The 26,500-nt window shown below is 36.8% G+C and overlaps 1 pseudogene; it reads left to right on the top strand.

The window, feature by feature from the left end:
* Positions 1-3,742: 3,742 nt before the first annotated feature.
* LOC141410920 (bifunctional heparan sulfate N-deacetylase/N-sulfotransferase 3-like) overlaps positions 3,743-26,500 on the top strand; it is a 55,141-nt pseudogene continuing 32,383 nt past the window's right edge.

Genomic DNA, 26,500 nt, shown 5'->3' with positions numbered 1-26,500 from the left:
TATGTGGATTTGATTTTTAGGCATTGAAAAATGGAAGGGAACTCTACAAATTGAAATGAGTTTTCTGAAATCCTTTTACAACCAACACCCTCCACATAGAAGCATTTAGATTAGTGACAAAATTTCATCCAAAGACACAAATAATTTTAACTTATATGAAGCATAAATTATTAAATCTTTATGTCATGATGAGTTGATATTCACTACCTTTATACAAGGATTATTTCAATATGTAAAAGTGCATAGTTTTTTTCTTTTTTCTTCATCTTAATGATTTCTCTAGGTTTGTGATTTACAGATGCTTCCTTTTGTATTTGAAACTGGGTCTCTCATAAAAATATATTTTCTATTGTCTCAAAGCTTCCCAGAGGATGACAGAAACCTGAGCCTCTTCTATTTTTTGAGGTCCTCAGTATTTTTGTAAATAGTAATAACAGAATGTCAAAGGCAGTTATAGAAACTGTGAAACTAAACTCAACTCATTATCACATCAAAAATATTGCACAAGCTCATTTGGAGTTGACTAAATTTGAGGAGTTTCACCAATGTGAGTCCCTTGACCAGATGGCCTTCACCTCCACTTGGGCCCTACCAGAGGTTCTTGGTTGTCTATAACTAGTATTAGACAAAACTGGAATATCTCTCTAGAGGAAAAATTGTTCCCTGGTGTCGATGTCCCTGCACCAGGGAATGATGATAGAAAAGGAGAGCTAGTGGGGGTGAGGGCTGATGCTCACGTATATTCTCTCCTTGCCTCCCCGATGGGCAAGTAGCCCAGGAATGGGAGAAAATATAGGTAATATATTAAGCTGCTATTACACTCACTTGAATGTCACATGTGCACAGATGGAAACTTCTGTGGAATGGATCTGTAAGATTTCACTACACCATGGGGAAAGATAGCATAACACTAAGCTGCTGAACTTCCAAATGGATGGATGGAAGCAGTCACTCTCCCCAAAGCAATGAGAAAGTTGATTATGCCTCCAGTCCAGTTATGCCTTCAGTACAACCTAAGCAAAGAAAGCCCCAAATACAGTCCTAAATACACTACTTTATTCTGAAAAAGAGATTTTTCTGGGGTTTTGTTTTTGTACAGAGAAGCTAGAAAAAGAAAGAAAAGGAAGACCACTACTAAACCTGCCTATATACACTGGAACCTTCAGAAATGTATGGAGTTATGAATCTTGTCCATTCTCTGAAATCTTGTGGATCAACACATTATATGTGTATATCAATACATTATAAGCAACCGAAGTGAAAGAAATGTTTCTGCTTTTTTTTTTTGCTTTTTTAATATTATTGTGATTCCATGGCCATCTAGGTCAATAAATTTTTAGATGACTAATATAGTGAATTGATGGCTGCTTGGATGACAGAACAGGCTGTCTGGAGTAAGGCATATAAAAAATAATATAGGTTCTTAAAAATCTTTTTTTTTCTAAGGTGGTATTAGGGATTGAACTCAGGGCCTTGTATTTAAGTGCTCTACTACATGAGCCACAGCCCCAATCATTTTGCTTTAGTTTGTTTTTCAAATAGCATCTCTCAACGTTTGTTCTGTCTCCCAAGGACCAAGATCCTCCTACCTCTGCCTTTCCAGTAGCTGGAATTACAAGCCTGAGGCCACCACTACTAGCCCCTGACCCCAGGGTTCTTAAAATTCTTGACAGGCACAAAACTCCCAAGGGAAACTCCAAGTAAAAAAATAAAAGGACAAAAACCAATATAAAACATGTCAACTAAACAAAAAATTCTAGCGTCCTGACATTTTCCTGAAGGTGCAATTGCTTCAGTCACCTCTGTATCCTCTTCTACACCTGAAGCAAGAAAAATACTATATAACTTTTTGGCTTAAAAAAATCAGACTAGGACTATAGTTCAGCGGTAAAGCGCTTGCCTAGCTATGTGCAAGGCCCTGGGCTCAATTCCCAACACCTAAAAACAAAACAAGGCAAAGCAAAGCAAAACAAGATAAAACAAAAACCCCAAGGAACTCAAGGACTTTGGGATGTTAACTGAAGGTCTTGCTATATTATCCAAATGTCCTCACAAAGTTAATAAACAACCAAAATGTTCTATGTCTATATCATTTGGGTCTCTTCCAGTTCTAATGAATAGAAAACTTAACCCAGGCTACCTTAAGTAGAAAGTGATTTTATGGATTCACGTAAGAAAATATCCAGAACTGAAACTTGTTTCAGTAATAACTGGGTTCAGGGCGCAATAAATTCTGTGTGGGTTTAGCTTTTCAACAACTACCAGGTCTGCCTACCTAATCACGGGAGTCATTTTCAGACTTCACATGCTGACACCAAAGCGCTATGTTCCTATCTACACTGTGCAAAGTCCAGAAGAAAATAGTCCACTTGCTTCAGGAAGGCCCCGAAAAGGGCCCAGAATGGCGCATCTTTATCTCTGATTGATCAGATCTGGTCACATGCAATCCCAGCTTACAGGAAGACCTAGAGCTCCACAGGCCAGACCTGAGCCCCAGCGTTAGCGCATAGACCAACATCACGTAAGCAAAAGGGCAGCAGCATAGAATGGTGGTTGGATCCTCCAAAATAAAGAGGGGTGCTGTATCCAAAAAAAAAGTAAGTACTGGAAAGCAAAACTGCAAATGTCCCTTAAAGTAGCCATTAGTAAGATCCCACTAAACCACACTCTCCGGTGTGGTGTCACTGGAGCCCGGTGAGATTTTTCAGTCTTTCCAATTCAGGATCCAAATCACACTAGAGTTTTGGAGCGCATAACCTCCCACCACGAGTGCAGAAGCTCCTTCCCATTGCTTGCCGGCCCTCCACTTGTCTTCAAGGGCCGGAACGCATAGCCTTTTAGAAACTGGCGAACAGAGGAGACACCTGCTCCTGGCCTGGCAGCAGCCCACCGGGCATTGCCCTGTCCAGTGCCAAGGAGCACGATCAGAGCTGACCACGCAGGTGCGCCTAGCCTTCCAGGCGCCGCCCCGGGGACCCGCACACTCCACTCATTCTTGACTTCTACCGATCCACTCTGGGGTACGATAGGAACCGGCGCAGACTGGGGTGTGGGGAGACTTCCAAGGTCTCTTCTCGAGGCTAGAGCCTCCTGATGCGCGGGGGCCGCCCGGGCGGGAGGCCGGCAGATGGAGGAGGCTGCGTCTCCGGCTCCCTCGCGCCTCCTCTTCTTCTCCCGGCGGGCGCGCGCCGGCTGGGAGCTGGGAGGCGGCGTGAGGGCGGCGGCGGCGCGGCCAGGCGGGTCCCGGGGCCGCGGGAGAGAGCGCAGGAGTCCCGGACGTGCCCGCCGCGCTCTGTCGCCAGGCAGCCGCTCCCCGCGCTGCGCCGCCCGCACCGCCTGCCCAGCCCGACCCGCCGCAGGCTCGGCCCCGGGACGCGGGAGGGGACGGTCCGCAGTCATCCCCGCCCCGCCGGAGCTCCGCGCAGCCGGGACCTCACAGTCGCCTCGAGGAACCGCGGAGGCCGAGGACCCGAGAGGAGCAGGATGTCCGCGCACCGCTGCCGCCCGAGGTAATCACGCGGGTGACCTGGCGGATCCTCGCTGGGAAACCCAACCCGAGCTTGAAATGCTGATCTGACGTGAAATGCGGACTTTAGACGTGGCACCGCGATCAGGACAAGTTTCTTGCCTCTTGACCTGAAGGGGTGTTGAAATTAACACTCGCCTTGTTTATTCAGCCTTTTCTTTCCTATTTGAAATAAGTTTATTTAAACAATGGGAGCAAAAAAAAAAAAAAAAAAAAACCGCCTCCAGAGTGACTTGTGGGTTTGTAAACATAATCCTGAAAGTTTTTGCATGGTGTGGTTATTTGCTTATGCATATTTATTAACCTGTTAGCTCTTTGGCTAGTCAGAAAATTGACATTTAAAATAGTCTTTGAGGAACAGTACGAGTTGGCTGTTGCGTTCAGGCATCCTGATATTTATCAGCTTAGTTAGCATCTGTGTTCCCGGAGTGGTACTAAAGCCTGTCCCTCGGTGAAGGTCTCGCATGTGACACTCTTGCCCTCTAGTGCCTCACCAGCTTGGTAGCAGTTTGATGGCTAATATTAATAAGATGTTACATAACACGAGGATACTGGGCCAGAACTGGCATTGTTACCACTTATAAAGCCAAATAGCCTGGGCTGATGGTTGCACATGCTACTGTTTCCATTTCTTTTGTAATTGAAACTTTCTCCGGCATTTTCAAATGTTTGAACTTTAATTCCAGGTAAGTGGATTTGTTTATTTATACTGTATAGTAAAGGTTTACTGGTCAATGTAAGGGGCTTTTAATAAGAGATAACTTTGTTTGCAGTTAATCAAGAATTCCAGTGTTGAAGAAATACCTCATTTCATTACTGATTAAGTGAAATGAAATAATGAACTATCTTATCCTTCTAGGATAATTTTAAACTTCACTTTCATCAGATTAAAGTATTCAAGAGATGAACCCTTGTAGTTGACTAAGATCTCCACTGAACGACTAAAATTATTTTGTCAAGGGGTTGTTAAATAGACTACATTGTCTGTTGCCTTGTTAGAATTTTGTAAGTAACATCTAAGATTTAAGCAATAACTACCTGCTAATCTAGACAGCAATGATTCCCAGTGAAGCTTTGTATTTGATGCAGTTTATTTTATCAATGTTATTTAAGATTGTATGATTAATAAAAATTAAATGTAGCTGGAAAAAAATCAGCCTAAGTATTGATTGACTATAGAAGTTTTAAATTAAATGAAATTAGATATATTTTTTCACTTAATGTAGTCACTTTTGGGGAGGGGTAGGGAAGAACCCAATTGCATTCTTTAAGGGATTTACTCAGATCATTTCAACTAGTTTTTGAATATTTGGGCACTGTTTAAGCCTCAAAGTCATTTAAAATTAAAAATTTATCTAAATTCTTTATAAATATAACAGGATATAGCAACCTATAATCTGAAAAAGTTTTGAGAAAAACACCTCTAAACAATGCAAACAGCTACATTCCCAATATGAAATTCAGATGCAAATAAAATATTGAGTCATGTGTTAAACTGATCCTGAAAACATTCTTTTTTTTCTCCATAGAAAAATATATTATTGTCAACTACTGAGCAATGCTGTTCACCACCAGAGAGCAGAATGATGAAAGGGAAAGTCTGATATTCAGCTGAAGGGAATCATTTTTCTTTTTCTTCAGCCATAGCTCCCTATCAATATTGTGTTTGAGAAGATTTCAAAACTAAATTTGAAAGACATTCTTTTTTAAATACTACTGAACATATCAAGAGGTTTCACTAATAGAAGTTCTTTTCTTTCCTTTCTTCCCAAGTTAACACAGGATCTTTCTTTCTGTGATATGTTATTCTTGTCTTTATGGTCTTGATAGTAAAACAGAAGGCCTGTTTCTTTGTGTAACTGTTACAGTAAACTGGTTACTTCAGTTAATTTTCTCCATAGTCTTTAGAATGAGGGATTTTCAGGTACCAAAATATTTAGGATAAAATGAAACTTTTATCTCTTTTTGGAGAGATTTCTTGTAGTTTAGTTTGGTTGAGGTATGGAATACCTTGTCTTTCAATAAATTTCCTTCAGAAAAGTATTGTTTCTGAAGGTTAAAGCTAATACTAGTTTTTGGTGTAACTGAAAGGTTTTTTGAAAAAAAATAGAGAAGAAAATGAGGCATTTGAGGTTTTTTTTCTGGACCACATCTTCTGCTAAAGAAGTTATTAGGAGTTACAACCTAAATATTTAATAGCTGACTTAGGATTTCAAAAATTAAAAAGTGGAAAGAGATTATACACATTTCTTTTAATTCAGAGAATTATTCAGATGACTCCTTTGAAACCTAGTTGAGTCTCAGCTGTATTTTAGTGATTAGAGTCAATTTCTAAACGTAAATGTTTATCTGTTGAGGTATAAATTATATTCAAAGAAAACTATATTTAAATACTTTGTGATTTATATACAAATAAAAACAGTAAAAGACAATTAAGAATAAACCCACTATTCTCAACTGTATGAGTACCTTATATGTCTAATTGTTCAATAATTTAGACAATGAGGAAAAGCAGCAGAAGTTTACTTTCCCCATGCTGTGGTTATTGGAGATAAGCATTCGCACTGAAAAATTCCTACCCAGGTTAAGGGATACTCCAGGCCACAAAAGTAATGGCATGCATTATAATGATAATTAGTCTGAACAACACTCAAAATTATTTTGTGATTGAAGTTTCTCTTAGATTTGTAACAAAGAATTGGTTTTAGAATTTGTTGGAATGCCTGATTTTAATAAAAGTTATATCCTTAAGCACCTGATATCACAATGAGTGATTCATCCCTTCATGTTATTCTTAACATTTTGCATCAATTTCACATAAGTCATGTAAGTTACATGACTAGGGAAAAAGTATCCCGGTCCTATTAGGATCAATGTGTATAACACATTTCAAAAAATCTTGTAAATTAATGAGGACTGTAACTCTTGAGTACCTCTACTAAATAAGAGCTTAAACATCAAATTTTATAACCCTATCCTAAGGCCTTTAACTAACTCAATGTGGGCATCCATTTTATACACACTTCAATTTTTAATCTTTTTTTGTTTGATTACAATACTTGAAAATATGAAAGTAGACTGGATTCTGAAAGTAGTCTGGATTCTAGACTTCACTTTGCCATGAGAGTCATGTCATTGGAACCCTTCATAGATCTGGGGCTTGGTTTCCTCACTGGGAGAATGGGAATCTCAGAGACTTTTATCCTGTCCTGTTTGTTGTCCAAAATTGTAGAAATTTCTCAGGAGGATAAGACAAATATATATGAAAAAACAGTAGAGAATAACATACAATTTAACTTGTTGATAAATGCTATTGTTTAGATTACTAGTAGAGATGTAAGCTGTCAGAATAATTTACATTCACAAAATGTTTACCTTGTACCAGGCACTGTTCCACAAACTTGACATAAATTTTTAGTGCATGTGGTCTTCACAGAGATTGTCTGAGGAGATACTATTCCTATTTCAAAAATCAGGAAATTGAGGCACTGAGATATTCCTTACTTGCCCAAGATTAATCTGTCAAGTGGTAAAAGTGGTCTTTATCACTACATCACACTCTGACTTAAATTTTTATGCTTGATACACCTCTTGATATGATTTGAACAATCCATGAATCACTCTAACCATTTCAACCACTTCTACCCCTGCATATGAAATAATTCAGGATGTAGTTACTAAACTTCTACTTTTTTTGTCAGGCATAGAGTACTGCCCAGGACAATTATATGTGGCACCTTTCCTAATAAAGCATATATAATCTAGTGTACGTGATTTCTTTCTCTGTACTACGTCAATGGGATTGAATGTCACTTATTCTAAAAGAGTACCAAAGAAACAGGAAATTTTTACTTAACTTCTTCATTGGCGCATCTATAGAACAGAGAATAATAGAACTACCACATCTATAGCCTCTTCAAGACGCCTGTCATATTTCCCCATTCTTTTCTTCTGCTCTTTTTACATCATCTTCTCACTGCAGATTGGTTGACTTTCCTTTTCTGGTTCATGTAATCTGCCCTAAAACATAGCCAAACTTGATTTGCAACTTTGCATCATATGGTCCACACAATATTGTGAGGTTGTTTAACACTCTCTTCCAATTTTCAGATAAAGACAAAGATGATAAGGGGTAGATTAGATCCTCAAAGCTGCATTGGCATTACCTGCTGTTACATGCACATTCTAGCTCAATCTAAGAGAAAATCAGAGGTCATTTTCCCCTTAAGCCATACAACCAGAACCAACAGCAAACAGCCATGGAATAGTTTTCTTTTCTCACATTGCTAGATGGCATAGCACTAAGGGAAGTGTACAAGAACATGTTTTTTTACCTTCCTAATTTCCAAATGCAAAGAAGGAGAGAATATTACAATAGTCATTTTCCATTTCAATGTACCAAACAATGCTTTTCTATCATTTATCTTTTTTAAAAATCCCAGTTCTTCTGATGAAACCCATTAAAAATTATTTAAGGAGCAGGGAGGGGAGATAAGAACAAGTAATAGAGGGAGTGAATTTGATCAAAGCACATTATATGCATGTATAGAAACATCACAATAAACCCCTTTGTACAATTAATATGCACTAATAAAAAAGAGGTAAAATTTTTAAATTAAGAAAACAAAAATCCCAGCAGAGACAGAGTGTATTATTGGTCATGCTCCATGCATTACTTGTCTACTACAGCAGGGTTCAATTAATATGACACAATTTCATACATTCTTTCCCAAAGAAAAACATACTCTGTCAAATTTTAATACTACTAAATTACTTTGAGCAAATTCAAGATACGTATTTGAAGCCTCCAACTGCATTTTTCAACACTATAAAATATAGCTAAATTAGAGAAAGAAGAATGTTGTCAAAATCTTTTAAATATCTTTCATTTATGTTAGAACCTGAAGTTCTTTGGTTATTAATACTCATTTTCCAGATGGTAATCTTTTTTTCACATTTCTTGCACTGCCAACTTTAACATGATTCGGTTTCATTTAGAAATTGATTTTTACTTTGGAATGGTGGTAGGTGTTAGTGGAAGAGGAAAGATAGGTTACATTGACAAGTAGGTACTTCCTCTTGCAGATATTGCAATATTTTGTAAAATGTATGTTTGTATTCATTCAGTTTGTCACTATCCAAGTGGAATAGCCTGGGATTTCCAAAAGTAATTACACCCTCTGCCTTTTGTTAATGGTACATAATTAGATAATGGCTAATGTTTTCTTGGTGGAGTCTTTAAAAACAGATGCATTGCAAACTCTAGCCACATGAAGCTCTGAAAATTCTCACAATGAGAAAAAATAGATATTTGAGTAAGATTCAATAAAAGGCACATACTGTATGCACCTGATTTATGACTCTGGTCAAAATGGTCACTGCTATTTCTCAGTGTTTATATATAGCCCTGACTGTTTTGGGATTTTCTTTTCTTTTTTTTTGTTTGTTTTTTTTCAAGGCCTTCACTTTGAACCACTCCATTAGCCCAATTTTTTTGCAATAGGGTTTTTCAAGATAGGGTCTTACTGGCTTCACACTGCAGTCCTCCTGATCTCTGTCTCCTGAGTAGCTAGGATTATAGGCATAAGTCACCAGAGTCGGGCAGCCCTGACTGTTTGAGGCCAATGTGACTGATAGAAAAAAAATTCATGGAAGATGGTTTTGTTTGATAATTTCCCTAGTTTGTGAATGCAATTGCTATTTATAAATATTAATAGAGGCTTTTCTTCACCCATTCAACAAGTATTCAATGTGATGTTCTTACATTAAACATCCTTAGACATCAAGAACAAAGAAATGAGTAAAACAAGTACTTAATGAGGCTTCCAGTCTACAGAGAAAGATTACACAGAACATAGAATGACTAGTAACTGTAAAGTGAGCTATAGACTAAAGTAGAGAGTGTTTAATGTGAAGGCCTTACAGATTTAGGGGATCAGGAAAGACTTCTGTAAGGAAGGGACATTTATACTTAGAACCATAGGATTTGGGAGGATAAAGTCAGATGAAATGGAAGGAAAAACATTCCAGATGAAGGTAACAACATGTGAGAAGACCCTGAGACAGAACAAGGGTTGCCTCTGGGAGAACTAAAAGCTGACCTATTTCCCCAGAACTTAGATGGAAGTACACCATAAACTCAGGTATGAGAGGTCAGAGTGGGATGCATACCAAAAGGGGCATAATGGACGTGGATAGGAATATGGGTTTTAATCAGCAAGTGAAATAATCAGCCATTGATGAATTCTCAACTGGAAAGAAATAAATCAGTTCCACTTTGATGCTGCATTGAGAAAAGTGTGGGGGGGAGCCAGGAACATTTGGGGTGAGATTAGTTGTTATAGCAGTTCAAGTGAGTAATACTACCTGGATAAAGAGAATGTGCACTGGATCCTGTGAGTTTGGGGCAACAGAAATGAGAGGACTTAGGTTTATTTAGATAAGCAGAGCTGAATTAAAAGAAGGTGTCAAGGATGAACCACTAGGTCGTTATGGGGAGATGAAGATAGCTTTAGGGGAAAAACCATAAATCCAGCTTTGGACAGGTTGAGTTTGCTTGTGACATGATTCCAGTGGAGCCAAACTGGCTGGTATATAATAAGAAAGGGCACAGTTAATGGTGACTTCTTGTTGCTCTTTTGTCAAGTTGATAGCTCAATTTGAAGTCCCAGAGCTTAGATGAAGGAAGTCTGAGTAATGAACATTTGGAATTTATTGGAGAGTAGAGGGCAATGAAAACCAGAGAATGTGTGACTCATCTAAGAAAAGGAGGAGGGAGGAGAAGAAACCCAAGGATGGGCTGCTGGTTAAGCTTTGACCTGAGCCTCTTCTTTTGCTTGGAGACCCCCTGATTTTAGATCCCTGAACCAAGAGTGACTTCTCTGCTTTCCACAACTCCACTTAAACTAAAATACTTGTGCCTGCCCTTTATAGATTCATAGTGAACTTTCCTTGACTTATTCATTCTATGTGTCAGTCACCATTCTAAGAGATTTTAATAGTTTATCTCATAATCTTCATTAAAAGTCTATGAAATAGCTATCACAGCATCGCTGCTTCCATCTGAGGAAAGTGCAGCATCTAAAGGCAATAGCTTCCCAATGCCCATTTCCAATCCTAGCGTGGAAGGAAAAGATATGCTGTAGCTGTCTTCCCAAGTGTGTGGGATATTTGATATAGGCTGTCAGAATTCAAATTTCAGTTCAGCCTCTACTAGCTGTGATATCTTGGCAAGTTGTTTACCTTGTAGAATGGCCAACACAGTGTTTGTACATGTTAAGTGTTCATTAATGGTGTAGGATGCTACTGTTATTTTACCTTTCTGCATGGTGTTATTTCCTTCAGTGTGACTTACAGGAAACTCTGATAAAGTGATGACATTCATAACTAGTCCATCTCCCTGAACCTGTGCTTATTCAAAATACAAGTCTAAGTGGTTTGCTGGTTTTCTATATTTAATTTACAGTTTCTTGGTCATCCAGCATATTTTCCTCATCATAAGTTGAAGAGGGAGCAGAATTCAACCACAACCATCAGCACTATTCTCCTGATTGTGCAAAAGTCTATAATTTTCCATGTATTTTTGTGAGAGCACTTCAACAACACAGTAATCCTGTACTGAAGTGCTTATCTATTGATCTTGTTGGTTTATAAAAGTGTTTTTATCTTGTTTCGTATTTGAAAAATTATTGGAAACAACAGGAGCCCTGTAACCTTGGAAATTTTAGTCTAACGAGGAAGAGAAACATTAAGCAGATATTCTTGCTAACAATACTTAGCAAGATTTGTGGTAAAGGTTTCAAGGAGATGAGTCTGGCCCAAAGTGGGAAAACAGTGGAGTTGGTGAGGAAAGCTTTTCGGAGTATCCGGGTTTATGTAGCATGTTCAGATGGGTGTGTGACCCATTGATTTCAGAGATTTTCACAAAGCTATTTCACAGAGCATAAATGGTTTTGTTCTTTCACCACATATCACTTAGTTGTTCCATCTGCCTGCATTTGAAATATATGTCACTAGCTCAAACTAATTTCTACCCTAATTTTTATGTTCTTATTACTGGTGCCTTTATATTCTACTCCTCAAGCCTGCTTCCTCCCCCACCATAATTCCTGCTATCCTCCCAAGTGTTTCTTCATCTCCATTCTCCCTGATAATGACCTTATGTCTGGATTCATACCACCTCCCATGGGATCACACCAGCAACCCCTTAGCTGGGCCTTTCTGGATGCTTCCTACTTCTTTGCTATGTACTATGTAGTGTGGACTCTGTCCATTTTACCACTATTTGCTCATGCCAGATGACACTGCTCCACTAATCATCTGAAAATATTTTTATGGTCTCTTTTTGTTCAAATATATCCAATGATATTTCTGAGATAATAACCTTGAATTTCACAGTCACTTCCAAGGACATTCACTAATCCACAGGACTCTTTCAACCAAATATTATTTCCAATTTTATCCCAACACATTGTGTCTTAGAATTAGTTTATTCTCACTCTCAGGTACTCACATTGAAGCCATTTTATTTCTTTAGCCTAGCCAGGGCATTTTGCATGCTTTACTCTCCCCGTCTTTATATCCAAGCCCTGCCCGTCATCTCACGTACTCTGTAGGTACCATGGATCTTAGGAACTGTCACTGACATTCCTAAGCTTTTTTAAATCTCTCTTTCTCTCTCTTTCTTCTATATCATAAAGTTTTACCACATGAATCATAACTTATTGTATGCAACAAATTGTTAGCTGTTGTTTCACAGTTTCATTCCCCTTGAGAGAGTCATCTTTATAGAGGAAGAATCATTTCTCTTTAAAAATGTTTTTATTAGTATATGATAATTATACAGGGGGTTTCGTTGTGACATTTCCATACATACTTATATTGTAACCTGGTTTGGTTCATCCCCTCCCCCCCATTATTCTTCCTCTTCCCCAACTCCCCTTCTTGAAATGACTTCGACAGGTTTCAATGTTCCATATTCACACATGTATAGGAAGTATCTCAACCATATTCATCCTCCTTTACCCTCCCCCTCCTACAATTACCCTCCCCTTAACATGACCTGTTTTACATTTCTGTCCTTGTCTGTTCATTGTTAGTGATGTTTTGCCTTGGTATTGTACCCATAAATATATTATATTTTAATCAGTCTAACCCCCTCTTTTCTCTTCCTTACCCTTTTCCCCCTACCTTGCATTGTCCAACAGTTTTCAGAGCATTTCATTGTGCCTGTTCCTACATAGCTGTAGTTCAATATTATCCACTGTCTATCATTCTTTTCTTCTTTCCCACCTGCCTTATTCTCCTCTAATCGTCCCATTTTTGGAAACATGTTATATGGAGATATGTGTGTGTGTGTGTTTAAGTATATATGATAATATTTGTATTTGGATCTGTCTTACACACATAAGAGAAAACATGTGACTTTTGTCTTTCTAAGCCTGGCTTAGAAGGAATCATTCCTAATGTGACCTCTCTGGTACCGTCAGCACTGAGTACAGTGGTACTACTCCCAAAGTAGCTGTTCAATAAATACCTGATGGCTGATTGCAGAATGATTAACTGGTAGGTAATTTTTGTGAGTAAAGATTTGTATCTATCACAAATATTAGATTCATCACATTTTGGGCTGCTGTGATTTTATTTACTTAGTAATCAATAAAATAGACACTAAATCCAGTAAATTTTTGAGTAACTACAACCGTATTAATAGTCATGTGTAACCTGAAAAGGTAACTTTACAGCATTAGAATAAAGTAGAATTTTCAAATTAACCTATAAGCATAAATGTGCCAATGCATTCAATAAATTCCAATAGTCATTGATTGCTTACTCCATGCCTGGCACTAGGGGTGCAATGATAGACAAAAGGGCCATCCACTCTACCTTCTTAGCTTTCAGGCTAACAGGAAAGATGATTTTAAGAAAAATTTTAATTATAATTACAGTAATAAGTGCCAAAGAGAGGCACTTTTCACAATGATCATGTGTACCCACTGGTTCTTTCCAAGTTTGAAAAATTAAAGGAATTTTTACAGGGGAATTTGTGGATAAGCTTAATTTTCCACACCCATGTGTCCTACTGATAAACCCACTCAATAAGGGCTCAGAGGTCTGTACCTTTGCCTCTGTCTTCTGCTATAGTGCTATGCCCCCAAGGAAAAGAAGTGAAACATAGCAGAGAATGGGAAGAAGCTATTTATAGATAAGGTTGTGGTATTAACAGAAAATTCTAAGAGTCCACACCACAGATTTAAATTGGCCATGGCCAAGTGTGTTGTGTATTAAAAAGGTCTGCAGAGAAGTTGGTTGTGGTCGTTCAAGCCTGTAATCCCAGCAATGGGAAGGCTGAGGCAGGAGAATCTTGAGATTGAGGTCAGCTTGGGCTATTTGGCAAGATCCTGTCTAGGTTTGCAGAGAACAAGAGAATCTTAATGTATCCATTTAAATACGATGTTAGGGCAAACCCTAACCTCAAAGACATTCAGTGGAATTACCTTTGGTATTAGAATAAAACTTGAGGCGTCTAATATAAAAGAAATATCCTTTGGCATTTATACCTGCTAACAGAAAAGGTAAATTTGATGGATTCTAATATCTGCTCTAAATAGTGAGAGCAAATACTCCTGACCTCTCAGTTCATCACTTCTGACAATTGGAACAAACTGAAATACTGCCAACAGAAATGCAAAGTGTGTCGCTATATTTTATATCCAGTCAAAAAAATTCACAGCTAAAATCAAAACACATACATGGAAAGATGTGATATTTTGTTTCCTGCCATTATCTTGCAGAAGATTATGTTCATAATCATGTATACAACTTTAAAACACAATTACTCACCAAAAGAAAATAACTACAGTTAACAACTCTAAGTTGTCTGTTTAGTTTTTTGTTGGCTTAAATTTCACCTAAACCTGTAACTAGCATGCTTTAATAGCAGAATGTTCTTCTTTATATTCCATTGATTATAGAGCACGTCAGATCACTTGATGGCATTTTCCCTGGCAGAGCGATGCTGTGTGTGCACCTCACATGGCATGTCAACCGAAACGTTCCTCAGACTTATCCCTTCCCTCTGTCCTCCCTTTTCTGTGATCATTAACATTTCAGCATTACATTGTGAGAAATGCATCAACATTGGCTTGCAAGACTCAGCTTTCTGAGACAGCTCTATGTTATCTTCCAGGTTATTCATTAATTCTAACTCTTTACCATACTTTCTGGTAAATCAGAAAGTTTAATGTTTCCCTATTAGCTTTCACAGTCATAAAGTTCTGTGCCATCAAATCTCCCTGTCATCTCTGTAAGCAGTTCCTAGTCAAATTGTTGTTTAATATTCTTCACCATTTCTTTCAGTTTTCATTCATGTCCCTTGCCCAATGTTGTACTCACTGCTATCTCTATAACCTTGTCTAAATCTCACATGTGTGTTTGAATTCCCATCATCCTTTAGGGAACTCCCCAGTCCTATCCTCCCAGAACATTTTACAGATTCCCCACTTGTTACAGTCTTTTTCTTTGTTCATCTCATTACAGTCACGTGTCCTTAATTTATAGCCATAAATGATCACCCTTGTCATTGTCTATGCTTTAAAATTCAAGACCTTTTAAAGAAATTCACCATGCTTAACATGTATATTTTAAACAGAAAAATAGCTACCCCATAAATATTTGAATGAACAACATAGATGCCCTAAAGATGTGAATGAATAAACTATAACATATAATTTACAAAATAAATATCACAAATATCCTGTAGTTATATTACAGAATATATTCTTCACAAAGATAAACATATATTATTCAAAGTATTAATCACTGCTTACTTCATAAGTGAATAGTACAGAATTTTAAATCTAGCATTCGTTAATAGTGGTAATTTATTCCAACATTTTATTTGGAAGGTATGAGTCTAAAATGCTACAATTAAGAAGCAGAGGTGCAACAAACCCTAAACTTATGGTAAACACCAAATACAGTGCTTCCTGCCACTTTTTATCTTGCCAGCTACTTAGCTTGTCCTATGAACAATGGCAAGACATTTCTTAATTTTTTTATGATCTGTGATATTTCTTTGCACAGTGCCAGGGACGTAAGACTCTACTAAACTTTTGTTCTAAGAAACAAATGCCTGTGCTTCTTTCTTACTATTTTTCAAAGTTACTAAATTTCCAATAGTTACTAAGACTTGAAAGGAATTTGGAATTATTACAAAACAAGGCATTTCTTGTGACTTCACAACTATTTTCATTATGCTTTTAAAATGCTTTATAGGATGTTTTCATATGATTACTGAGATCTTTGTTCAATAGTAGAAATAGAATGTACAGAAAGTGAATCTGTCAGTAAACATTCTGCAATGCACGATGCCTGAATTCATCCATAATACAACAGAGCCAAAGGAGACTGGGGAGTGTTTTATTCCTCATATTCATCTCACCACATGACTGCTCCGAATTTTGAAAAACTTAACTAGGTAAATATTCACTCTAAAATGATCAGTTGGGTTGTGGAACCATATGTGCATTTAAAAGGGTTTTTTCTAATGAAAGTAACTATTATAGGTTGTTTCTCTAATGAATTTGAAATGTATATTGAGTAACAAAATTCCTTGTGTTAACAACTTTCTAGAAAAGAAAAGGACTATCATTTTAATTGTGGAACTTAGTGAAACATACCCAAACTTTTATAAACTTTCAGTACATGTAAGTGAACACACATGTTTGATCATACATTACATGATGCATATCTTGATGACAGAAAACAGCAGTATATGGCTCAGGCAAACTCTCTGTGGTGTCAGAGGTCTGTGATATTATCTACCAAGTTTGATGCAGAGCTCAAAGAGCAAAAGAAAATTCCTGATTAGCTCAATTATTTTTTTCTGTTCAGTGGAGTCACTTTCCTCATCTCATCCCTCTCATGTCTTCAACCACATCTGAAAGAGGTTTTCTAATTTCCTTCAAGCCAGTTCATCTGTCCACTAGTCTGCCACTTATCAGGGTCAATAAGATTTAAAAAAAAAAGCTTGCACATTCTAGTGCTAGGCACTGAATATTTCATATTCTATTCTATTTTTTTCTATTTTTCAGACTCTATTTCCTGTGAGTCCTGATCATGCAATACAGATGTGCTGCAATGGTGACATAAACTATTGCCTGAGGCTGGAAAAATAGCTGAAACACTATCGTTTGTTTTACATTTATGGTGCTTCTCTCAAAAATAGTCAAGGAAAGGATATACAACATGAGTTTTATCATGAAGCTTCACAGACACTTTCAAAGGACAGTTATTCTGCTTGCCACTTTTTGTATGGTGAGCATTGTTATTTCTGCTTACTACCTGTACAGTGGCTACAAACAGGAAAGTGAACTCTCTGAAATGACTTCAGAAGTGGATTGTGGTGACCTCCAACACTTGCCATATAGGCTGATGGACATGAAGTCAGCAAGGCTTTCTGATGCCTCAAGGACAGATCCCATAGTCTTAGTGTTTGTGGAGAGCCAGTACTCACCGCTTGGCCAAGACATCATTATGATTCTAGAGTCAAGTAGATTCCAATATTACATTGAAATTGCTCCTGGAAAAGGAGATCTTCCGGCACTTACAGACAAAACTAAAGGCAAATATATTCTCATTATTTATGAGAATATTTTAAAGTATATAAATATGAACTCCTGGAATCGAAGCCTTTTAGATAAATACTGTGTCGAATATGGTGTGGGTGTCATTGGAAGAAGCTACAGAACTTTCAGATAAAAGGTTTCTCTTTTTCCATATATGGAAACCTTGCAGTAAAAGATTGCTGTATTAATCCTCATTCTCCATTGCTTCGTGTGACCAAATCTTCCAAGCTTGAAAAAGGTTCTTTACCTGGAACTGACTGGACAGTTTTCCAGATTAATCACTCAGCCTACCAACCAGTGATATTTGCCAAAGTAAAGACCCCAGAAAACCTTTCTCCTCCCATATCTAAAGGTGCTTTTTATGCCACTATCATACACGACCTAGGGCTCCATGATGGAATTCAGCGAGTTCTTTTTGGAAGCAACTTGAACTTTTGGCTGCACAAGCTGATCTTCATTGATGCTATCTCCTTCTTGTCAGGAAAGAGGCTGACATTGTCCTTGGACAGGTACACCTTGTGGACATTGATGATATATTTGTGGGAAAGGAAGGAACGCAAATGAACACCAATGACGTTAAGGTAAGACTCTATTATCTCAAGGTTTCAAAGTTTAGTTCATCTTTCAGCAGGGTTAACACCTTCCTGTTTTATACTGGGACAAAGGTGTTTCCTAGAACATGTAACTTCTGTTTTATTGGGAATCTCTAGGACAAGCTGGGATAATTGGCTACCACATCTCTCATCCTAGTAGATAATATATTTCCCTCTGAATAAAGAAAACTGAAGCTTATATTAAGAGTATGGCAAGATCTTGAAATGGTTTCCTGTGTGTATTTATAGCAACAAAGTATAAATCATTTTGTTTAGTTCCTTCTTAGAAACTACCTACTGTAGAAAACTGTTGCTAACCTAAGACAATCCATTTAAATATGAAATCAAGCGAATTTGTTTTACTGAAAATAAGTGCTCTCACAAATTTTCAGGAATTACAGATCTCATATCAAGTTAGATGTTTTTGAAAATCTAATATGCATCTCATTTTCTCTTATATATTTGAAACTCTGCAAAACAGGGAGAGCTGTGACTGTATAAGCATATTTATTCACACACAATGTAAGGGTTTAACTTGATTTCAGTGAACACTTCTGGTACATTCATGAAGCCCATTGTGCTGCATTTAAATTGTATTATATTTCTTAGTGTAAAATTGCTTCCCTTAACCAGGAAGCAATCATTTAAAGACAGCTTGGTATTATTATGAATTGGTTATATTATATAAACAACTAGTTGTTTAATATTAATGAAAGTCAAAATTAAAGTTATCTACATTTATCTGAGTTTCCTATTCAAAATGCTATAGGAATCTATCTCTGTTATACTTCATGTTGATTTCTCATAAAAGTGAGGGGCTTTTGATATACAACTTTTGTTCCCTACAGCTTTGACCTTTTGGTGAGCATCTAGAACTAAATTAGATATTTAAAAAATCATCTTAAATACTGCGTCATTTTTCTAGTCACTAAGTATCTGGCAAATAATAGCAATTTTCACTACACTAGTTAAATAAGCTAAAAATATCAGAAGGACCACTTAGCATTACTTACTATGGAGAGTGTGAAGACTAACAAGAAAAAAGAGTTCCACATTCCTGACAAGATTTTAACTCAATAGAAATTAATTAATAAAGGAGCTGTATTTATAACATGTATATAAAATGATAAACCATGGTCTCCTCCCTTTAGAAAAGAGGACAGGAAAGAATACAAACATAGAAATACATATGATGCTTGCATCATATGCTCAGTTCTTGATGTTCATGCCATATGCTGGGCACAGAGGCAGGCACAAGGGAAACAAAGATAAAGTATAGCTCCCTTCATAATGAATTTACTCTTTTGTGACGGAGATAAACAGAAAGATGGCTTGCAACATGGTAAGGTAAAAGTATCTACGTGATCCTATATAAAAACTGCTGTGGGAAACACTGTTACATGGTGAGTACAGTGGCACCGTGTAACAGACACTATAAGTAGGCAGGAAAGAGTTTGAAGGCAAGAGTACAGTGGGGTGATGGCTATAATTTAGACTAAACATGGCAAGCTCTGAAACTAGGAAATGTGAGTAAGGTTGGAGGAATAAAGACAATTTAAACATTATTTAGGAGTTAAAACTAAAATGATTTAGTAATTCAGTGGAGGTGAAAGAGAATGTAAGGTCAAAGATGACATTAGGATTTTTGGCAGAGGTGAACCATTAATGATAATACCAATAACAAAGAGGAGGAGCATAATAGTGGAGATCATTACAGTTTATAATAAAAATTTTAGCTTTATTGAATTGCATATAAGGCACTATAAGAGCTGTTTCATAGGTTGTTGGCTCACAAGAAAAGTTTGGGTAACAAGTACAGATTTGAAAGTCATCATCCTATAGGGAGTGGTTAACAACATGGAAGTGTGTGAAATCAGCCAGGAAAAGATTTGTAGAGTAATAAGAGAAGAAGAGGATCAAGTGTAGAATTTTTAGGGAAATCATCTTTTAGAAAATAAGTAAAGGGAGATAACCCATGTATAAGTGGTTAAAGGAACAGTCAGAAACCAGGAATCTGTGTTGCTGTAGAAGATGGGAATGAAGAGCTTCAGCTAAGTGGCTGGACCAGCAGTCCCAAATCCACCAGCAGAGTACTGGCCAGTCTCCTGAGGGAAATGTTGAAGGTCATTGACAACTCCTGCAAACCTCATGTGTGTGGAGTGATAGAGACAGAAGCCAGTTACAGTACGTTCAGGAATGAACTAAGAGGTCAAGATGAGAAAAAAGAGAGTATAGAGTACTCAGTGGAGAAATTTTGATATGAAAGAGGGAAGAGAAAGTTAGACAGCGCTGGCAGTGGACTAGTGATAAGCTGATTAACCATCCTGGTTTGCCCAGGACTGAGAGTACTTACTACTAAAACACAGAGAATCCCAAGTTAATTAGGAGTGGCCTAATTAAAACAGGGAAAGAAAGATCAAGGATTTGGTCATCAATAGTGCATAATTAATAGAAATATTTTAATCAAGTCCTTTCATTTAACTGTTACCTTTATGAGCAAATATTTTCTCTATTCGAAGTGTTAGGAAAATTGAAAAGAATTTGAGAAAATTGAAAAAAAAAATCTAAAGTGGTATTTTTATTAGTCTAGTCATAGGCAAGCTATAGGAACCAAAGAAGAAAATTGTTTGAACAATTAGAGTATTTTTCCCAAAAAGAGCAGGACTAACTAAATAAAATTAAATGGAAGTCAGAAAGAGTGTGTGTGCATGTATATGCACTTATGTGCTTTCTTGGACTACGGGACTGGTTTTGTGATGTTAAAAAATAAAATAAAATTCCCTGTCCTCTAGGATCTGTCCTCAGACTTTCAAGTCTAAATCTACGGAATGGGTTTTTGGAGAGAAAAAGTGGTACTCCTATCATTAAAACATTTTAGTTTTACAAGAAGGCACAGGATGGTCCAATGCATGCTAATAACCCATAGTCTCTTTCAGAAGTTTTCGCTCACTCTTGCGCTAAAATTCATATAGAACAAATTCATGTAACATTTGTGTCCCAAGACAAAAGAGAAGTGGAATGGGAACATTCTGGAAAAGCTGATCTTGTAGGGTTTTACTGAACTTTCTGCAGTTGAATACTCTCAAAAAATAAAAGAGCATATGTGTCTCCCTCTCTCCCTCCTGTAACTCTCCCTCCATCACTTTCTGTAATACGCACACATTCCCTTTCTAACTTTAACAGCATCAGAACACAAATAACCACAACCAGTCACACCTCACACCTGAGCACAATGAAGAATTATCTGTACCCCTTTCTGGAAGTACTCAGCAGCCCTCCCCCACACTACCCTAAACCTTTCCCACTGTTTACTTACATATCAGCATTCCTTAATGTGCAAGTTTGTGATTAACCCTTTAAAGAAAAAAATATCACATTTTAAAAACAGCTTCATAAGAGAGAGCAAGCAGTTCTTAAATCTTTAATATAATGTCATGAGCAAATTTATCATTATTTTCCTCTCTAACTGAAGATCCCAAAGAGCCTAGGGAAAAGAAAGTGCTAAAAATAGTAGGAAGCCAGAAAGCTGTGAGAAATAGTGGTATCAAGCTCAGAAGATAAACTTGGCTGATTTCTCAGTTTTGGCTTGGGGCTGACCCAGCAGGCTGTAACTGGAGTGTAAAGGTGAGCTCTGTGCTGCTTGACTTCACTTCTCATATGAATATTCACCACCCTAGCTAAGGCAAAGCCAGAGGCTTCATAAAATCAGTGAAAAGGGAACTTAGCATACCAAATGTTTAGGGAAGTGGGGAGTTGCAATCAATTATTCTGTCATAAGTAAAAATAGAAAAGGAAACAAAAATTTCTTCAAATAGCTAATTACCTATATGCTCTGTGTGAATGAATGTCAAGAATTATACACTATATAATACCAATCCTTTTCTTTTGTCCTTAATCCATATTTTTCTAATTCCTTCCTATTATCTCTGTGGTTTCTTATCTTTTATTTGTTGGTATCCATTTTAACTGTATAATGTTGTGAAACATGTACATGTTTGATATCAATACTTTAAATTATCTACAATGAATTCATAGCTATTTATAACATTACTCATGTACTTGACAAGAGCATATAGTCTCCAGCCAGGATATATCTATCAGCTTAGCTTTTTAAATGTATTTTCAAAGGTTCTACATTCTTTCTGGGTTTTTTTGTGGGGGGGGGTAAGACAGGTAATGAAAAAGAGGTATGTTTAATTCTCCAACTCTGATGATGGATTGTAAATATTTCCTTGTTATTCTATCAGTTATTGCAGTATTTGGAAGCTATTTTTAGCGCATATGCTTTAAATTATATTTCATGTTTTATCATTCTGTGATTATCTTCTTTGTGCATGTGAAGGTAAATCCTCCTGAACAGAACTACATAAATAAGCAAGAAGCTTTGAAGAATTGGCTTTGGCTTCTCAAAGCCAATTGCTGTTGAAATGAACCCTTTGTTCTGCCTTTATTATATTTGCCTTTACATCTGTTTTGACTAATATTTATTTGCTGTATGATCTTCCTTTTGGCTACTATTTGAAAAGCATGACTTAATCTATTTTTATATATTTTCAGCCTCATTCAATCCTGTGTTTTTGCACTATAAATTAGTTTTGAAAACAACCTCTAGATAAGTTTTGCTTTTTGTTTGTTTTGGGGAGGGATTTTTTTGTTTTGTTCCTTTTTTGTGTGTATGGGGGGTTGTTTTTGGTGGTGGTGGTAGATTTTATTTTGGCAGTACTGGGATTTGAACTCAGAGTCTCATACTTGTTTGCTGGGTAGGCAGTCGACCACTTGAGCTACACTCCCAGCCATTTTTTAAAGTTTTGTTTTTTTGTTTTTTTCCAGACATGGTCTTACTTTTTGCCCTTGTCAGCCTTAGACTGTGATCCTTCTACCTATCACTCCTTGATATCTGGGATTACAGGCATGAATCATCACACCCTGCAGAAATTTTGCTTTTTATCTACCATATCAATATGTGTCTTTAATTAGCAAGATAAGTCTACACACAGTTAATTAGACCATCAATGTATAAGGAATTTTTTCAGCTCTCTTATTTGTGCTGTATATTTGTCTTACTGATTCTGTTTCTTCTTGATTCTTTCTCCTACTCCTTCTTTACTTTTATTTGAGTCAGTTTGCTTTTTCTACCCACTACTGGTTTGAAATGCATATGCCTACTTCTATCCTTTTAGTAGTTTGTCCAGAAACTTAAACAAGTATGGTAAGGAAGTGCTAATATTATTCAATGTCTCCAAACAGCAGGCAAAAAGTAAAAGCCCTTTATTTCCAATCATGCCTGCTTTCCTTTGGCTGATGAGCTAGCTGCTCTCATTCGGGACTATCCTCTTGTTGTTTAAACCCAGATATTACCCGTTATTTTTTTTATTAAGACCAAAGTTAGCCAGGTGTCTACTGCTTTCTTTGCTATCCACTCACCCTTGCATGTCAGTTAGGACTTCCTACTTCCATATTCAGCCCCTGTTTTAACAGAGCAGACAAAATGATTCTCTTATCATATAACTGATATCATGCCCATCTTCTGCTCAGAACCCTGTAGTGACTTCCAGTCTCACCCAGACTAACAATCAAAGTTCCTACAATCTGTTTCCCTTTATCTCCCAGATCACACATCCTCCTCCTCCTTTCCCTCATTCTCTCTGCTCTCTGGTGAGAGAGCAATATTTTCTCATGTTTTGTTTACTCTTAAGTGTTTCCAGCTCCTAGAAATGTTCCTGGCTCAGTGCTTATCTGTTAAATGAATGAATCTCATTCTTTATATCCTTTAGAAGTTTCTTTCAAGAGAATCTATTCATGGTAAAGCAGCTCACATTTTATGGATCATAAAGTCTTTATTTACTCTCATCCTTAAGAGATAGCTTTGTTGAGTTTAAATGCTTACTTAATGGTTCCTTCCTGTGGGAACACTGTATGCAGCTCACCTTGGGAGGACTTAGACTCCTTGAGAATCACCTAAGCATTTGTGGTAGTAAAATATGTCCAGTTCCACTGGTCCTAATTGATTTATAATTGTCAAATAGTTAGGCAACTTGTGACTGTTCTTACGAACATAAATGAAATGTTTGCATCTCTCTTCCTCACTCTGTTTGGTGGTATTCTAAACCACTATTCTATACTTGTAAATTTGATATAATGTGATCAGAATAAACAGGAAAATAAATCACTTTCAATGTTATCATCACACTCAAATATCCTCAGTGTTCTAGCTGCTATACAGTTATTGTAAGGGAATACTTTTCAGGAAATCACTTTATAATTTAACAAGGAAAGTAAGAAAATAGTTTTGCAAAGAAAAAAATGACTTCATATCCATACTCTATTTATGTTTAATACATCTTATTAAATTCGTTATTGCATTGTGAGATGGAATGTATCCTCATTACTATTACTATTAAGGAGTCATTTGTTACACAATGGGACATTCTAAAAGAATGAGTTCTAAATCATTTTACAAAGATAAAATGTTGTTGCTGTATGAACACATAGTGTATAAAATATATTTGGTGACTAATTACTTTTTTTTAAGGGTCCCATGCACTGTATTCTGCCCAAACGTGATCAAGACCAGGGCACCAAAGCTCAACTAGGCAATGCTTCACAGTCTGGACTAGCAGATTTCAGGGGGAAAATTCTAAATCAGGATTTAAGGTAGAAAGATATTCAGTTTGCCCACAAACTTACACACATTTACTCTCAAAGTGTGTTAGGGACTTCAAAGTATACACTAATGGATAATGAAGAACATATTTTGATAAAAGGAAGTCAAGAAACAAGGAGAAAATTTTACTCTATGCCCATTGTTGAATTATGTGCATCTCTTGGTTAAGAGTTCTTTCTTCTGGCATTACATGATTGCAAAAAATAAAATATAAAAGAATCTTCTATATTTCTGTGCTGATGTCTTATACTATTAGATCCATAAATTATACAATTGACTCCTCACAAAATAAATAACACGTATTGAATATATATTGTTTTACTTTTATCACAATTTAATTGTTGCAGAAATCCTATAAAACAAAGACTATAACTAGGAAGTGGTACTACCAGGATTCAAAATACAGGTCCGCCTGACGCTAGAATCTGAGCTTTTCCACTTCATAGTTTCACAGTTTTGGACGTAACACAGTACTATACCATACCAATTCTTTCCCACCAAACTCTACTTTATAGAAAATTATATCCTTAAAATTTCTATTATGGTTTCATGATTCATATCTGAGTCTTTACCAAGAATTTACTTGCAAATTCGGAACAAAACATCGGTTATCAATCACATCTTGAAATGCCTTGGACTCAAGGTAAGGTTTATTTTAAGATTTGACTTTGCAAAAGTTGTGCTTCCTAGACATGAATTTTCTTTTTAGACATTTTGCCTGCAATTCTGGTAACTGTTACAGTTGGGGCAAATTAAGGTGATACAGTAGCATACAGTAGGTGCTAGCTCAGTTAAAGAACAGAAATGCTCAGAATTCAGTCAACTTTTTCTTTCTTCATATACTCAAATTTTAAAGTCTATGATGTTTTAAGGTGCCTTAGACAGGCATTCCTAAATTTTTTCAAAAGCACACAAACAAAATAGGAAAAGTCAGAGAAAATTCTGAAGTGTTGTCACTTGGTGAAATACGAATTAATAACTGAAGCATTTTTTTGTTCTTAACTTTTATAGACAATCATGTATAATGAAACTATAGACTTAAATACAAAGTAGATATTGACTCATAGCAATAATACAAACTCACTATGAAGTCTATCATTTTACAGCTCTAGAGGTCAGAGCTCCAACACTGGTCTCACTGAGCTGAGGACTTTGCTCCTTTGTGAAGGTTCCAGTGAGAATCTATTGCCTCATATTTTCTTCTACAGTGTGCCCACATTCCCAAACTCACATGCTCGTTCTTCACCTTCAAAGGCAGCAGTGTTTCATCCCTCTATGCCTTCTTTCTTAACTACATCTCTCTCATGTAGTTGTTCTCTCACTAAAATTGGGAAAGTTCCTCTGCTTTTAAGGACACATAATCTAGAATATATCAAGGTCCTTAACTTAGTTTTATTTGCAAAATCTTTTTTGCCACATAAGGTGCATATCCCAGGTACCAGGAATTAAGTGTGGTTGTCTTGGCAGGGATGGTAGGAGAGACACTCTGTGTGCCACATGTCATGCTTTTCAAATAATCATGCTAGCAATTCCTATCGTGGCTCAAACCATCCTCCGCCCCAAAAGACTTCCACTACTTTACTATTATTCTTCTCACCAGGAAATGCAGTTTTAATAGCATATATATGATCGAATCATTAATTTAGCTGACTCAAGAGTCAGTTGGGGAATTAGGCCAATTAACATACACCTTAACTCTGTAAAGGCCAACATGGGCAAGCAAGTAACCCTCTCTTCACTTAGGTGGTTTAGGGAATTTAGCTCTCCAAAGTCCACTCAGTTGGAACAGGTATGTGATTATCATCAGTTCACTACTTTAGCAGTTTCTACTGTCATTTCTCTAGGAGTGCATCCATTGCGAGAACAATAATGTAATTTTAAACGACAGTTGATTGAGACTAACACAGTTACTTAAACTCTGGTGATCATTTTCATCACACCTCTTCCATTTTATTCTCTTTGACTTTATCTATGTTCCTGCATCCACCTTAGCTTCAGTGAGCTTATTTTATTTATTTCTTTGAAATCTGTATTCTAATTGACCCAATCTAAAAACAACAATAAATTCTCTTCCATCTGCTTATCCCTC

This window comes from Castor canadensis, chromosome 9 (assembly GCF_047511655.1).
Source record: "Castor canadensis chromosome 9, mCasCan1.hap1v2, whole genome shotgun sequence".
NCBI lineage: Eukaryota > Metazoa > Chordata > Mammalia > Rodentia > Castoridae > Castor > Castor canadensis.
This window is presented reverse-complemented; position numbering and strand designations above follow the sequence as displayed.